The 15,090-nt window shown below is 38.2% G+C and overlaps 1 long non-coding RNA gene and 1 pseudogene across 2 annotated transcripts in view; one reads left to right on the forward strand and one right to left on the reverse strand.

Moving 5' to 3' along the window:
• The window catches only part of LOC306652601, a 1,049,053-nt gene that overhangs the window by 628,191 nt on the left and 405,772 nt on the right, over positions 1-15,090 (forward strand). The window lies entirely within an intron of this gene.
• LOC306652602 (zinc finger and BTB domain-containing protein 11-like) lies at positions 2,891-7,850 on the reverse strand (annotated as a pseudogene). Its single transcript has one exon. The product of its transcript is annotated as a zinc finger and BTB domain-containing protein 11-like (transcript).

The raw sequence follows: 15,090 nt of genomic DNA on the forward strand, positions 1-15,090 counted from the left end.
TTAATTTGATTTATTAATACCTTCATGTTGAGAATTTCCAATTAATTCTTCTGAAATATCTATATCTCCTTATTGAAGTTACCTTTCACTCCTACTTTCTCTCTGCTTTGATTTATTTTGTCATCTTTTACCTCATAGATCAGTTGAACAATAAGCTATCTATATATCATCTCTAACATTTCCTCCATTGTTGTATCAATGGAATCTGTTGATAAGATATACTAGTTTTTTTGGTATGGTTTGTTCCACTCATTTCTCATATTGTTTGAGTGTCCACCCAACCCTCTGGATGGATCTGAAGCAGTAGAGTTACTATCTCATGAGTTTATAATGTTCCTCTATGTTATAAGCACTTCACAGTTTGGGGACAGAGGCCAATTATATCAAAAACCCATGCCAACAATATACAGCAGTGCATTAGGTACTTCACTGTGTTTTGACATCTACAGTGTTTCTTGGTGTAATATACAGATATAGAAGGATCAGCAATTTCCATCAGTTATCATTAACTGTGTCTGGCACAAATCAAACAATATGTGTTTTCTATGATTTCTGCCATATTAATTACTGCTCTGTACTTGTTGGTAGGGGAGGACATTATATAGCATTAAGAGATGTTAAGGATATAATTCAGTATGAGGATAGAAGGGACAAAAAGGCAGAAAATTTTTTCAGGTTTAAAGCGTAAATAGGACAGATGCAGTGGTAACATAGGATGTGTTAATGAGGAAGAGGGAGAAAAATAGAACAAAGAATACAAAGCAAGAGTGAGGATAGAATTTGGTTGTTCACAATAGAAAAGGGAGGGGGAGACAAGGTAAACAGAGAATACAGTTCTGCAAAACAGAATACAAAACAAATTCAAGCTATGCTAATCAAAACCTTGATGTTTAAAAAAATGATCACAAAAAATAATTACCTTCAACAAGAAGACTAGAAACTATGAAGGAGAAACAAATTTTTATATGTATAGGTGTTCTTGACCAAATTAGTAGGAATTAAAGTAAAACAAAACACCCAAAACAACAGAAAGCATAACCCCCAAAAGTGAATAATCTGAATGAAAAGTTAAGAAATTATGGAGTCATTTTTGACTATGTTTGACAAATAGCGAGCATATGTTTGCTGTCTGTTCTCAATTGATTTTGTTTCTTCTTGAGGTTTGAACTGATTGTGGGTTTATGGACATACCATGTTGAGTCCTTCCTTTTTAGTTTGTTGCTCACCAAGTTTCCAGCAGGGTTCTATGATTTCTAAACTTCCCTTATTGTGAGATTGGTAAAGGGTGGAATGGTAAGAGCTGTCCATCCATTATCAGTCTATTTTCCCCTTTGGGTTCTCTAAGAGCAATTCCCATAGGTGAAATTTCTGGTTGCAGACACTTAGTTTTAGTAAGGTTCTTTTTGCTTTATTTTGTGGTGATTTGCTGGTATTGTTGAGTCACTATTCTTTTAAAGCTAGGCAGATGACAATCTGTGATAGATTGGGCAGGTCAGGTGGTATAATGGTGGTCTGATTGGGACAGCCTGTGGGTCAGATAGCAATGCAAGTGCTTGGGTATCATTGGCCTGGCAGGAATTTTGCCATCTGGCATGCTGGGCTAAGGACCAAGCAGTGAAACTGCAGGTTTAGTAGGTCAACTGGTAGACAGGGTGTGAGGCTGAAGGCGTTAGCAGAGTTTGTCCCTGGTTTTCAGGAGCCCAGAGAGATTATAATCCCAGGGACCAGTCAGGTAAGGCTGGCCAGAACCACTTGTATGTCAAACAACTGGCAGTGCTAGGAACAGGGAGGACACTACAATGTGTTGATGTCAGTGACTCAGAAGATGATAAAATAGGTGGGTGTTAGGGAAAAGTGGGTGCTGTGGTCTGAGAAGAGCTAAGTATCAGTCATGTAGGCAATCAAATGGTCAAGTGCCCTGACACCCATTATATCATCATTTTGATTTGTTGTGGCTGGTCTTTGAGGTCCTTTGAGCCACAGGACTCTTAGCATTGGAGAGAGTTGAGTGCTCTGTAACCTTCAAATGAGAGTTTAGCACGGCAAAAATGCTCTCTCTTTTATTTTTAGTTTTTCCTGTGTTTGTTAAGCTCACTTAAGTATTTGCTAGACTCAGATAGGTTTATGCAGGTCTAGCCACAATCTCCCAGATCCTGATTTTCACTACCCATTGGCACAGCTGTAGTATACTTTCAAAATGACTTCTGGATCAGCTCTCCACTGATGATTGGGAAATGCAGGGTAACATTTTTAGATCAATTTAATGAGTTGAACAATCTCTGGTTCAGCAAGAGCACATTTTTCACTTGGAACCTCAGAGAAAAGTACTATTTCCACTACTTAATTTCTGAATAACTGACTTAGGAGACATGCTTCCTCAGTGTAATACACCATTTTGCCTGCCTTGATAATAATCTTTTTTGATTATTTTAAGTATGTACATAACACTCTATAAGCTTTTCATATCTTAAGTCATAAATTCATAAGTGATATGACAGCAGTAACAATGTTCATTTGTATATTTCATGAAGTATTCAATAAATGGTAGAACTCAATTTTTACCAAAATTTATTTGATTTGGAATTCAGATTTAAAGAATCATTAAAGTGAAAAGGCATTTTGAATATTAAAACAATTATCAGAGGAGTTCAGTTGTTATTAATGAAAAGAGCAATTGACATGTTAAAAAGACAGCAAAATTAATTGAATCAAATGATATTTACATTTTATGTATGCATATATAAAAATATAAACATTTTATACATTAAAAATACTTGCTCATGTAAAGAAAAATACAAATATAATCATTTTTTAAAACAGAAATCAATTTTTTTTGCTTTTAAGCAAGATTCAACATCTTTTATTTATATATTTATGACATACATTAATTATCTTATACAATTAACTAAATCTAATTAACAATGGTGAAAATGGAACATAAAAGACACAATTCCAAATTTTAATAGATTGAAATACTTTTTCACTAACTGAAAGATACGGTAAACAAGCAGACATTATAATGTATGGGCTGTATGTTGATTCACTCCTTAAAACTGAAAGTCAGCCACACAACTACCAAAACAACAGGAAATTTGCAAATGCAAATATTACATATCTAAGTATAATGCATGCACAGCTATCACATTTATTCTTTATCCATAAAGCCATTTTTAAAGTAAACTGAAATAAGCATCTGAATAATATATGTACATCAAGGCACATTCTTTTCTTGTGCTTTAGGAATGATTTACATATAATTTGCTTATATCTTAATTTTATACCTTATAACAGCTTCTAATACCTAAAAGCTTCATTTTAACAATTATAGTTTGAATGGTAGTTTCCTAGAGAGAAATGTGGCATTTCCCCATGGTTATTTTGATAATCAGAAAGTTGGACAGCTTAAAGAGGCAAGAATTCAAAAATCAAACACATGTATTAATTTAGTGTTGAGGTAACTTTTCAAAATATTTTCAACAATTTGGTAGGACCATAACCCATTAATTTCTTCAAGTAGTATACTATGAAGAGGGCTGCACTGAAGAATTTTCAATATTTGGAAATTACTGGACAATTATGAGATATCCACAGGACAACTGTAGATGTCTATATTGCTGTCTTATTTCTCAACTTCAGTTTTTCAACAAAATAAAACAATTAAACATGATGCAAAAGTTGAAAACATGAAACGTAACTTGTTCATTCTTCAATAAAAGAATGTGGGTTTTTTTTGGTCTTTATTTATGTTCCTACATTATCAAGGAGAAACTGCCCATCAACAATTTTATAACAGTACTCTTTTCTTATTGTCAATTACCTGCCTTGAAGAGATAGTACAGTAAGGCTTTAAAAGGCATCTCATGCATTTTAATGGCATATTAAAATTAGCTATTTATTTATGGGTTTCCCATATTGTTAAATATATTGTGCAAACTTGATTACAACATGTAACTCATTATTAGTGCTTTAAAACAGAATAAAGAACCCCTGATGTGGGCTTAAAATAAATAGTAAGAATCACAGATCTTAAAGTATTTTAAAAATGTAATACACCTATGCATCCTACTGAAATGCTTTATATTAGAATTTGCTTTTTAATTCACAAACAGGGCAACTGAAATCACAGAACCTCTATATGTTGAGAATAAAACAGAAGAAAAGCTAATTGGTGCAGCCTTTTAAACTCAGAATATATAATAAAATAATGTCAAAATACAAATGATACTGTACAGCTTTAAATTTAGTACAGTTGTTTACAAACATTAATTCATAAAGGGCATACCATGATAAACTATTACCATCATATAGATTTGTTTTCAATTTCTTTACAGTAAATGGACTTTTCTACAGAATTCAGTGGCTGGAGTTTAGAAATGTCACCAACAGCCCAGAACCTTGACATATATAAACTCTAAGTGGATAGTCACATGAAATTGTAAACAAATGTTCTGTGAGTTCAGTATAAATATGATGTCTCTTCTTTTTGTCACTACTATACTCATTCTGCTTCTGAAATATGTGCCACCTCTACTTCAACAGTTTGAATAGCTTCTGCAACTTCAGATAGCTTCTGTCCTTGCTGTTGGGCCAATACATAATTAACCACTTGCATAATACTTTGGTCAGAAAGCGTAGATACTGATGGACACTCTTCAGTAGCTGCAACAGCTTCAAGAATTTCCATGGTTTCTCCTGTCACCACCACAGTCTCAAGTTCTTGAGGACCACTGCTTTCTTGTTCCTGCATGTCTGCAGTTAAGATGCTAACAGCATGTTCCACTTGAGTTCCTTGGTTATGAAACTGAACTGTGTCTTTTTCCAGCATAATTTTGCAAGGCATATAGTCTCTGTGGAATTTAGTCATATGTTTACGAAGTGTTCGAGCATCTATGTAGGCTTCACTACACACAGGACAGACATACGGCCGTTCACCAGTATGTGTTCGAACATGGCGTTTCAGAGATCGGGCATCAGCCCAAGCTACTCCACATGTTAAGCATTCAAATGGCTTAACTCCTTCATGGTTGTTCATGTGTCTCCTATACTTTCTCAGCTGAGTGAATTTTCTTCCACATTGTTCACATATTAGTTCCAGATTTTGCTTTGCTCTCCCTTTCTTCCCATGGGTGGCTTTCTTTACATGTCTTCTGAATAAAGCTTTTTCATAAAATTCTTTGCCACATATATTACACCTGTAAGGTTCAGTGACAGAATGAGACTTCACATGGGAATACCAATCTTTCTTCAAACTATAACACTTATCACAAAATTGGCACTGGAATGGTTTTACACCAAGATGTTTATTCATATGCTGGCGAAGATCTCTTGCTTCAAAGAAACTTTTCTCACACTGAGTACAATGATAGCCTCGAACCTCAGGCTTTGGTTGGTGTTTCTTTAAGTGCTTGCTGAGTCCAGAGCCCCTGTGAAAAGACTTTCCACAAACTGAGCAAAAGTACTTGGACTCTCCTGTGTGAATACTCATATGTTCTTGAAGACTCCGTTTGGTAACAAATGACTTAACACATAGTTCACACTGGAATTGCTTTTGTGATTGATGGAGACTCTGGTGTAATTTCAGACCATGTTTATAGATAAAAGTCTTTCCACAGACCTGGCAAGCATGCGGTTTTACACCTGTGTGCTTTAACATATGTATTCGGAGAGAATATAATTTAGGTAATGTTCTTCCACATATAGAACAAATAAATTCTCGTTTGGTTCTGCCATTCTCAGATGATGTTCCTGATGCTTCGTTAGATGTGGAATTGGATGAGGATGATGCCGGTGCATCCTTTCTGGTGTGTCGAATAAAGTGTGCTTGCACTGAGGCACTGTAATGGAACTGTTTTTTACATAATGGACATTTGTAATCTCTAGCTCTTTCATGTTTCAGTGTGTGCATTATAAAGGCATACCGTCTCTGAAAAACCATTCCGCATTCCCCGCATTTATGGGACACTTCTTCAGCATTCTCCTTAGAGTCCCTTTTTGGCTGTTTCATCTTTTTCCCTCTTTGAACTAATTTCTGGGCTACCTGTTGAACCGCTGACTTGGGAATGGTTTTTCGTTTCTGATGCTTTTTCTCCATGCCTTTGTGAAGTCGGATATACCCCCCTTCATTAACAGAACGCTGCCGAAGCCTGCTTCTGTAAGTATCATCATCAGGTCCAGGGTCTGTCTTTTCTGTTGGTGTAACTAGATTTTCCTGATCCTTCAAAGGTTGGCCCAAGTTCTGCCTATGTTTTGAAATGTCTTCAATACAGATTTCTTCAACTGATGTATCATTTCCCATATCACTGTTCTCTTGAGAATTACCAATTATATTCACTTTTGAAATTTTAAGATGAAAATTAGAAACTATGCCATCTTCTCTGATGTTTGAAGTTTCTAGTTTTGACTGGTTGTTTTTTCTTACTAAATCAACAGACTCCATTTCAGGATGGGAATCAGTTATACATCCTACAGATGACAGAGCAGATTCAGCTGCTGAAGAAACCTGAGGCTCAGGCTGTCGTCCTAGTCCTCCATTCTGCTCAGCTTCTGGCAAGTCTCCATTTACCAGTAGTACAATTTCACAATCCCCGAAGTTCATTAGATAAAGTTGTTGTGGTTCCTTCACTGCTAGCCACTGGAGGTGCTATACCTCCACTGCGTTCTGATAAGTCCTGGGTAAATGCAACTGTCTGTACTTCACCCTTCTTATATACTGTTAACTGCTTTTCTTCCATTAGTTTATGTACACTTTCACAAATTTCTAAAACTTCTGACATGAAAGATGACGAGCTAAAATGGCCACATCAGCCATGCTACAGAAGTCAAAACTTAGTACAGAAGTATAGGCAAATTCCAGCAAAGGAAGGAAGCTTGCTTTACAAAAACCAGAAAGATCCACCACAGCTTCATGACTTGAAACAGTGCCTTTTTCAATAAAAAGATCTCGAAAATATTCGCTATTAGCTGACAAAACAGATTTATGAGCTTTGTACTCTTCTTCAATTAACAAAGTAACATTGCAGAACTGATTGGATAGTCTCTGTTCATTCAGTTGTTTCAAGACAGCCTGGCAATGTTTTGGAGAAGATCGTTTTACTACTCTTTTGGTGTCAACAAATACAAGTTCATGTTTGGATACTGGTTTCTTTTTTGAAGACTTAGAGGCTGTAGTTGGAGGTGAAGTAAAGTTGCTCAGGTCATCTTCTGATTCATTACTTTCTTCTCCAGATTCAAGGTCTAGTCCCAATTCTTCCAACATTTCTGAAGCATCTGATATTGGCCTGGAGCGATCTAGTTTCTCCTGGCATTTGCTACACTGTTTAATGTAATCTTTGACTTGCTTTAATATACCTTGCCACCAGTACGTCTTGGACAAGTCGTGCCAGGTCTGATGCCAGGTGTGGTGAGTGCGGCCAGGGCCCAGGTGTGCCGCCTCTATGAGGCCCCGGCGCCGTTCCAGCTGCAGTACTACCTCTAGCTCCGCAAAGGTCTTGTGGTGCCGTTGCCGCCGCTGGTAGTACAGAGTCCCGCCACGCACCACGTAACAGGTGGCAGCCTTGCGGATTTTACGCTTGACATTGCCCTCGGTGCCCGGCGCGTAGGGCTCGCGCTCGTTTGTCAGGTAGTGCAGGATGGCCCGGTAGCTTTCCTCGCTGGACATCTCGGACGGCGGCTCCCTGAGGGCACCTGTCAGTGGTGGTGGAGGAAGACAGCGCACTAGCTCCGGGTAGATGCAACAGCTGTGGCGGCACTGTACGGAGGAACGGCTCCGCCTTTGGTGAGCGCTCTTTCACGGCGCCGGGAGCGTGAAAGGAGAACGGACGAGTTGGTAACCAGGGGGAACTGCACTTCTCCAGCGCTCAGAAATCAATTTTTGATAGAGATTTTTTAAAAACAAATGACTGAGTCAGGCACAGTGGCACATATCACTAATCCAAGCTATTTGGGAGGAGGAAGCAAGAGGATTATAATTTCAATGCCACCTTAGGCAACATAGCAAGGCCCTAAAAAACTTAGTGAGACCCTGATTCAAGAAAAAAAAAAAAAAAAAAAGAATAAAAATCGCTGGGGATATGTATCCATGGGTACAATCATGGTCAAAAGAAATAAATAAATAAGGCTACATTAGTAAAAGGAACCATAAAAAGAATGATGAATACTATCTGAATTTTTTGCTCAAGGAGGTGGCAATCCCCCATGAAGAAAAAATACCCCATTAAGAATGAAATGTTGGTCTGGCTACGGCTGGAGCAGCCTTGACTGCATTGCTTCCCACTGAACACTCTAGTGGGTCTCTGTGGGAACAGGCTGCATCCTCCATTTTATGAAGGGATCCAAATGAAATGTCATGGATTTTGGGACCCAGAAGCCCAAGACAAAGGTTGTACTTGGCTTGAGGGCTATGTACTGAGAGAGAATAAGCAAGGACTAAAATTGTTAACCCCTTTTTGTGTTGGTCACTGAGCTGCCAGTTGGAGTGACCTGAGACTGCAGCTGGTTGAAATTGTTTTCAGCTTTCCTTCTCTCCATTATAAGGGTCTTGCTAGGTGCTGAGAGTGGCCTAAACTTGTGATACTCCTGTCTCAGCCTTCTGAGTTGCTATAATTATAGTTGCAGGGTTGGCATGAAGATTTTCCCATCAAAGGTTGTTTAGTGGATGTTTCAGGATGGCAGACTAGAGGGTGGCTACATTTCATGTTGCTCCAGTACTCAGGATTCAAAACAGGAGATATTGAGAGACTTGAGACCAACTCAGAACTGCCTGGTGAGTCTCTCTCATTGGGGAGGTATCCCAGATGCGGCGGTAGTCCCAGAACACAGGGAACTTTGGGAAGTAGAGCTTCCCAGTGAGGCAGCACTCCCCCCACTAGAGCAGTGAACTCAGACAACTGGGAGCATAATAGATGAGGCTGCTCAGCACAGTGCTTGGACTCGGAGCAACCACTGGGGCTCCAGGTGGCTGCCCAGAGGAGGAGTTGCGAGGAGAGATGTTTGGACTCAGAGAGACCACTCCTGAACACAGGGGCCTGCCTGGAGGAGGAGGAGAACGAGCACGGCAGATTGCTTGGACTCGGAGTGACTGCATCAGAGCTCTGGGCAGCTGCTCAGAGGAGGAGGCCAGTGGCCAGTTGTTTGGACACAAACCAACTGCTCCTGAACACCTGGAGGCTACCCAGGAGGAGGAGGAATGGGGCAGGCCACTTGGACTCAGAGTACTGCCCAGGGATATGGAGAGTTGGCAGGAGGAGGAGGCACGATGTGAGTTGCTTGGACTCCTAGTTACCACACCGGAACACCAGGCGGCAGTCCAGAGAAAGAGGTGTGTGGTGGGTCACTGGGACTTGAAGTGAATATACGGGGCTCCAGGTGTCTGCTCAGAGGAGGGGCCACATAGGCAGGTGATTAGGTGTAGAGCAGGGTCCCAGGACCTAGGAGGCTGCTTGGTGGAAGAGCCACACAGAGGCACACTTAGGGATGGAGCAAAAGTTCCAGGACAGTGTGGAAGAGCTACACAGAGACACGCATAGGAGCAGAGCAAAAGTTCCAGAACTGCAGGAAGATTCTCTGAGGAGAGGCAGCCAAAGGAGACTTGTCTGCAAAGGGTGAGGCTCCCAGGACCAGGAGGTAGGAACGGGCCATGGGAACATTGCAGGGGAAGGCAGCTCAGCCCAGGTGGTAGTTGTAGATTGAGGGGAACCTCTAGGAGGGGAACTGAACAGCAAGACCTCCCCACCGAGTAAGTCTTCCCTGCCGGGTGAGGTTCTCCCACAAGGATGGTAAAGCCAGAGACACAGGCCCAAACAGGCCTTGCCTCAGCCCACAGCCTAGTTCCCCTTTGGCTGACCATTGGTCAACAAGTGGAGGCACCTCTGCCCACTAGCAGGAAATATACCCCACCTGAAGGCCACGACCCCTAGAGAGGCAGCTTCCTGTGGAGCACTGCATTATCAACTTCCTCCAAGGCTTCAGCCTATTGAAGGCTAAGAGGGGATATATCAGAAATCTTCAGGGACATTATAAGTCAATAGAGGAAATAAGCAATATCTCAGTGGTCTACTGATACCTGAACAATATGAGAAAACAAGGGAAGAAAATGCCCCAAACAAATCTAGATGTTACATCAATAAAACCCAATGACAACACGGCAGAAGAAATGACAGAATATGAGTTCAGAATGTACATAATTAAAATGATCACAGAAGCAAATAATGAGATGAAACAGCAAATGCAGGCACTGAATGAAGTGATGAAAGAGCAAATGCAGTCATTGAATGATTACACCAATCGACAGTTAAAAGATCATATACAGGAAGCAAAAGATCATTATAATGAAGAGTTAGAGATATTGAAAAAGAATGAAATCCTTGAAATGAAGGAAACAATGAACTAAATTAAGAACTCCATAGAAACATATCCAATAGGATAGAACACCTGGATGACAGAACCTCAGACATTGAAGATAAAATATTTAACCTTGAAAACAAAGTTGAACAAACAGAGAAGATGGTAAGAAATCATGAACAGAATCTCCCAAAACTATGGGATATCATGAAAAGGCCAAATTTACGAATTACTGGGATTGAGGAAGGCTTAGAGAAACAAACCAAAGGAATCAACAATCTATTCAATGAAATAATATCAGAAAATTTCCCAAATCTAAAAAATGAAATGGAAAATCAAGTTCAAGAGGCTTATAGGACTCCAAATACACAAAATTACAACAGACCCACACCAAGACACATTACAATGAAAATACTTAACATACAAAATAAAGACAGAATTTTAAAGGCTGTGAGAGAAAAGAACCCAATTATATTCAGGGGGAAACCAATGCGGATATCAGCAGATTTTTCAATCCAGACCTAAAAGCTAGAAGGGCCTGGAACAACAGTTTTCAAGCCCTGACAGAAAGTGGATGCCAACCAAGAATCTTATACCCAGCAAAACTTTCCTTCAAATTTGATGATGAAATAAAATCCTTCCACGGTAAAAAAAAAAAGCTAAAAGAATTTACAAATAGAAAGGCAGCATTACAGAATATTCTCAGGAAAATATTCCATGAGGAAGAGATGAACAACAAAGAAGAAAATGAGGAAAGGGAGGAATTATCCTAAAGGAATTGTCAAATAAAGGAGGAACAAAGTTGTGTCAAATAAATAAATAATTAAATAAATAAATAAATAAATAAATAAATAAATAAATAAAATGCACCAAATGACCGGGAATAGAAATCACATCTCAATAATAACCCTGAATTTTAATGGCCTAAATTCATCAATCAAAAGACATAGACTGGCAGATTGGATTAAAAAGAAAGATCCAACAATATGTTGCCTGCAACAGACTCACCTCATAGAAAAAGACACCATAGACTAAAGGTGAAAGGATGGGGGAAAACATACCAAGCATATGGACTCAGCAAAAAAGCTGGAGTATCCACCCTAATTTCAGATAATGTGGACTTTAAGCCAAAGTTAGTCAGAAAGGATAAAGAAGGACATTTCATACTGCTTAAGGGAAACATAAATCAGCATGATATAACAATCATAAACACTTATGCCCCAAACAGTGGCTCATCCATGTGTGTCAAACAACTCCGTCTCAATTTCAGAAACCAAATAGACCATAACACAATAATTCTAGCTGATTTTAACAAGCCTCTCTCACCACTGGAGAGATCTTTCAAACAAAAATTGAACAAAGAAACTATATATCTCAATAACACAATCAATAATTTAGACTTAACAGATATTTATAGAGTATACCATCCAACCAAGTGCTAATACACTTTCTTCTCAGCAGCACATGCATCCTTCTCTAACACAGACCATATATTATGCCACAAAGCGAATGTTACCAAATACAAGAAGATAGAGACACTACCTGGTATTCTATCAGATCATAATGGATTGAAGTTAGAAATAAATAAAAGAGTAAAAAAGAGAAACTACTCAAACACCCGGAGATTAAACTATATGTTATTATATGATGAATGGATAACAGAAGATATTAGGAAGGAAATTAAAAGAATTCTTAGAGGTAAATGAGAACAAAGAAACATCATATCAAAATCTCTGGGACACTATGAAAGCAGTACTTAGAGGAAAATTTATTTCACGGACCACATTTAATAAAAGAAGTAAAACTCAACAAAAAAATGACCTAACACTACAGCTCAAAGCCCTAGAAAAAGAAGAACAGACCAGCACTAAAAGTAGTAAAAGACAGGAAACAGTTAAACTCAGAGCTGAAATCAACAAAATTTAAACAAAAGAAACAATACAAAAAAATTGAGAAAATAAATAGTTGGTTCTTTGAAAAAATAAACAAAATTGATAAACATTTAGCCACACTAACAAAGAGAAGACGAGAGAAAACCCAAATCACTAAAATTCGTAATGAACAAGGAAATATCACAACAGACAGGATTGAAATACAAAACACAATTAGAAGCTATTTTGAAAATCTATACTCCAACAAAACAGAAAACCTCGAAGACATCAACAGGTTTTTAGAGACATATGAATTGCCTAAACTGTACAAGGAGGACATACACAATTTAAATAGAGCAATTTCAAGTAATGAAATTGAAGAAGTCATTAAAAGCCTACCAACAAAGAAAAGTCCAGGACCAGATGGGTTCTCAGCTGAGTTCTACAAAACCTTTAATGAAGAACTCATTCCAATACTTCTCAAACTATTCCATAAAATAGAAGAGGAGGGAACCCTCCTAAACTCATTCTGTGAAGCCAATATCACACTGATACCTAAACCAGACAGAGACACATCGAGGAAAGAAAATTTCACACCAATATTCTTAATGAACATCGACGCAAAAATTATCAACAAAATTTTAGGAAATCACAAACAAAACCATATTAAAAAGATAGTGCTCCATGATCCAGTGGGCTTCATTCCAGGGATGCAATGTTGGTTCAACATCTGGAAATCAATACATGTAATTCACCATATCAATAGACTTAAAGTCAAGAATCACATGATTATTTCTATAGATGCAGAAAAAGCATTTGATAAAATACAGCACCCCTTCATGCTCAAAACACTAGAAAAAATAGGGATAGTGGGAACATTCCTTAAGAGTGTAAAGGCCATCTATGCTAAGCCCATGGCTAATATCATTCTAAATGGTGAAAAACTGAAAGCATTCCCCCTAAAAACTGGAACAATGCAGGGATGCCCTCTTTCACCACTTCTATTCAATATCATCCTTGAAACTCTAGCCAAAGCATTAGACAGACCAAAGAAATTAAAGGGATACAAGTAGGAAAAGAAGAACTCAAACTATCCCTATTTGCTAATGATATTATTATATACTTAGAGGAATCAGGAAATTCCACCAGAAAACTTTTAGAAATCATAAGTGAATTCAGTAAAGTAGTGGGATATAAGATCAATGCACATAAATCTAATGCATTTTTATTCATAAGTGATGAATCATTGGAAAGAATAATTAGGAAATCTACTCCATTCACAATAGCCTCAAAAATAATAAAATACTTGGGAATCAATCTCACAAAAGAGGTGAAAGACTCTACAATGAGAACTACAGAACTCTAAAGAAAGAAATTAAAGAAAACCTTAGTAGATGGAAAGATCTCACATGTTCTTGGATAGGAAGAATTAATATTGTCAAAATGGCCATACTACCTAAAGTGTTATACAGATTCTATGCAATTCCAACTAAAATCCCAATGATTACCTTACAGAAATAGAGCAAGTGATTATGAAATTCATCTGGAAGAATAAGAAACCCAGAATAGCTAAAGCAATCCTTAGCAGGGAGAGTGAAACAGGGAGTATTGCAATACCAGATCTTTAACTATAATACAAAGAAATAGTAACAAACACGGCTTGGTATTGGTACCAAAATAGAAAGGTATATCAATGGTACAGAATACAGGATACAGAGACAAAACCAAATAAATTCAATCTTCTCATACTAGACCAAGGGTCCAAAAATATGCAATGGAGAAAAGATAGCCTTGTCAACAAGTGGTGATGGGAGAATTGGAAATTCATATGCAACAGAATGAAACTAAACCCGTATCTCTCACCATGCATGAAACTAAACTCAAAATGGATTAAGGACCTCAGAATCAGACCAGAGACCCTGCAGATTACAGAAGAATAAGTAGGTTCAGATCTTCAACATTTCAGCTTAGGACCAGAATTCCTCAACAGGACTCCCATAGCAAAAGAAATAAAAGCAAGAATCAATAACTGGGATAGATTCAAACTAAAAAGCTTTCTCTCAGCAAAGAAAATGATCAGCAATGCAAAGAAAGAGCCTACAGAGTGGGAGAAAATCTTTGCCACTCATACTTCAGATAGAGCACTAATCTCCAGAATCTATAAAGAACTCAAAAAACTCTACACCAATAATGCAAATAATCCAATGGGCAAATGGGCTAATGAAATGAATAGTCTCTTCTCAGAAGAAGATCTACAAGCAATCAACAAACATATGGAAAAATGTTCAACATCTCTAGTAATAAGAGAAATGCAAATCAAAACCACCATAAGATTCCATCTCACCCCAATTATAATGGCAATTATCAAGAATACAAGCAACAACAGATGTTGGTGAGGATGTGGGGAGAAAGTTACACTCATACATTGCTGATGGGGCTGCGAATTAGTACAGCCACTCTGGAAAGCAGTGTGGAGATTCCTTAGAAAACTTGGAATGGAACCACCATTTGACCCAGCTATCCCACTCCTTGGCCTATACCCAAAGGACTTAAAATCAGCATACTACAGAGATACAGCCACATCAATGTTCATAGCTACTCAATTCACAATAGCCAGATTGTGGAACCAACCTAGATGTCCTTCAATTGATGAATGGATAAAGAAACTGTGGTATATATATACAATGGAATATTACTCAGCCATAATGAATGATAAAATTTTGGCATTTGCAAGCAAATGGATGAATTTGGTGAATATCATGCTAAGTGAGATAAGCCAATCTCAAAAAACCAAAGGACGAATGATATTGCTGATAAGTGGATGATGACACAAAATGGGGGTGGGAGGGTTTAGTGCTAGGGTTAGAGTTAGGGTTAGGGA

Source organism: Sciurus vulgaris (genome assembly GCF_902686455.1).
Source record: "Sciurus vulgaris genome assembly, contig: HiC_scaffold_589_arrow_ctg1, whole genome shotgun sequence".
Taxonomy (NCBI): Eukaryota; Metazoa; Chordata; class Mammalia; order Rodentia; family Sciuridae; genus Sciurus; species Sciurus vulgaris.